The 2,884-nt window shown below is 32.2% G+C and overlaps 1 non-coding gene across 1 annotated transcript; it reads right to left on the reverse strand.

Moving 5' to 3' along the window:
* Positions 1 to 1,622: 1,622 nt before the first annotated feature.
* On the reverse strand, positions 1,623 to 1,727 carry LOC126933299 (small nucleolar RNA U13). Its single transcript, XR_007718537.1, has one exon. It is a non-coding gene; the product is annotated as a small nucleolar RNA U13 (small nucleolar RNA).
* Positions 1,728 to 2,884: the final 1,157 nt, after the last annotated feature.

The following is a 2,884-nucleotide window of genomic DNA, read 5'->3' on the forward strand; positions in this document are numbered from 1 at the left end:
AGGCCTTTGTGTTGTGCAACCAAAAAATGGTCAGCTTGTGTTTTTTTCCTCAAGGCTCAGGAGTTAGCAGCTTTATAGATAAGGGCAGTCTTGATCATTAAACCCAACCACATTTGCACGAAATGGTAGAGTTAACCTATCCCTTCCTGCCTTAAGTCCTGGTGCTTACATCTCTTTTTTACTAATAAATGTCCTTTCTGGAAATTTTTATTTCTAGAACAGAGCACTTTCATCTGCTTTAGAAACCTGTTTAGGCAGATATTCTTTTTCCTCAATGATTTTTTTTAAATGACATCTTGGAACTCATCTGCTGCCTCTTGGTCAGCAGAAACTACTTCTCCTGTAATGTTGATATTTTCATAAGCCAAAGCTCTTTATGAAATTATCAAACCATTCTTTGCTGGGGTTAAATTATCCAGGTTTAGATCTTTCCCTTTCTTTTGCTTTAAGTTGTCATATAATGACTTCACTTTTTCTTGAGTCATTTTAGAGTCTATAAGAATGCCTTTCTTATATCAATCCTATACCCACATAACAGCTGTATTTTCAATATGAGATAAAAATATATTTCACAGAAAGTGCAAAGTTTTCATGTTTGCTTTCACAGTGGCACAAAAACCTCACAAATTTTATTTTTCTTTTCTTTTTTTCACAATGGTTCATATTCTGAATTCATTTATCTTGAAATGCTGGAAAACTGCAGCTGCAGACCTCAATCTACAGTATCTCAAGTAATTCAACTGTTTCTTGTAATGCCATGGCTTTTCTCTCCTTCTTCGGAGCACATCCAGCATCACTAGTGGCACTTTGTAGGGGTCACATGGTATTATTCAAAGTTTACTACATTGCACTAAACATGATGGGAAATACACAAGAACCCAAGGTATCACTTTTTATTGTGATATAAAGTTTACTGGAGACAAAATCCTCATCAGAAATAATTTGTGTCATATGGTTTAAGTGGATACTCACAGTACTTGGGATCACCACAATAGTAACAGGAGGTGGCTACAAAGTTATTACAGTGTACAGTACACACTTAATTTTATCCAGTTATGATTTAACACTGCATTTTTACATTTGTTTACATTTCTCTTGACAGCAAATATCATCATATATGCTCTGTGCTTGTGTGCATAAGTTTGGATAAATGTTGGATTTTTTAATAGATTTGTGTATATTTTATCATTGTAATTGATAAAATAGTGTCTCCACATATTTTATGCATTCATAACATATCTACCTTTTTCTTTTTTTTTTTTTTATATTTCTAGGCTATGTGGTTTGTCTGCAAGTTTTTTTTTTCAAATATTTGCAAATCTCCGCACAATTTTCAACATATTTGTTGAAAAAATTCTTATATTAGAGGACCTGTGCAGTTCAAACTGTGTTGTTCAAGGACCAACTTTATGAATATGTATATATATCACATTTTCTTTATCCATTTGTACACCAATGGGCATTAAGTTGTTTTCATTTTTCGTATCTTGGCTATTGTGAATAATGCTGCAGTGAACATGGAAGTACAGATATCTTTATGAGGTGGTGATTTCATCTCCTTTGGGTATATACCAGAAAAAGAATTGCTGGATTATAGAGTAGTTTTTTTTTTTTTTTTTCCAGGTCGGATGGGTAATGTGCCAAGATCATCATAAGGTTCAGAGAGTGGCACATCTCACACGTTCGTGTGAAAACCCAGTCATCATGCTCATGAACTACAAAAAGATGAGTAATTCTATTTTTAATTTCTTTCGGAACCTCCATACTGTCTTTCATAATGGCTATACCCATCTAGAATCCCACCAACCGAGTAGTAGGATTATCTTTTCTCTATACCCTTGTCAACATCTGTCTTTTTGATAGTAGCCATTCTCTATACCCTTGTCAACATTGTCTTTTTGATAGTAGCCATTCCTCCAGGTGTGAGGTGATTCCTAGTGATGTTAATTTTTACCTCCCTGATGATTAGTAGTGTTGGACACATTTTCATATAGTCGTTGGCCATTTTTATGTCTTCTTTGAGGAAATATGTGTGTAGGTCCTTTATCCAGTTTTTAATAAGGTTATTTATTTTTCTGCTATTGAGTTGAAAGAGTTCTTTATAAATTTTGGATACTAACCCCCATCAGATACGTGGTTTACAGTAATTTTTTCCTAGCCCATAGGCTGCCTATTCATTTGTTGATTGTTTCCTTTGTTGTACAGAAGCTTTTTAGCTTAATATAGTCCCATTTACTTATTTTTATTTTTGTAACCTGTGCTTTGAGTGTGATATTAGAAACATCATTGTCAAGGCCAATTCAAGGAGATTTTCTCTTATGTTTCTAGGAGTTTTATGACTTCAGGTCTTGCACATAGGTTTTTAAAAAATCTATTTTGAGTAGACTTTTGTGTATGGTATAAGATAAGAGCCTAATTTCATTCTTTTGCATGCTACAATCCAGTTTTCCCAGAACCATTTATTGAAGAGACTATTCTTTCTCCGTTGTGTCTTAATGATGAAATATTAAATATATAGCTATTGAAGTTAGCAATAAAAGGAAGATGTCCACTGATATTGCTACTTTCAAAATAAATTCCTAGGAAATAAAACTAGATAAGAAAAAGTATTAGAAGTGTTATAACACTTAATAGGTGTTATACTAATTAATTATATTGTATATAACATTTGAAATATATGCAATATTATCTGTTATATATGTAATATAATTAATTTAATTATTTAATTAGCAAAGGGAACAATAAAATGGTCACACTTTATGGGAAATGGAAGATGTCATCTGAAAAATCCAAGAATTAGTGGTCAAAATATTTCAAGAATTTCTTCTAATTGATAAAATAAATCAAAACCCAAACAAGAAAATATAAAATATGAATTAATAAT

The sequence above is a fragment of the Macaca thibetana genome, chromosome 12 (genome assembly GCF_024542745.1).
Source record: "Macaca thibetana thibetana isolate TM-01 chromosome 12, ASM2454274v1, whole genome shotgun sequence".
Classification (NCBI taxonomy): Eukaryota; Metazoa; Chordata; class Mammalia; order Primates; family Cercopithecidae; genus Macaca; species Macaca thibetana.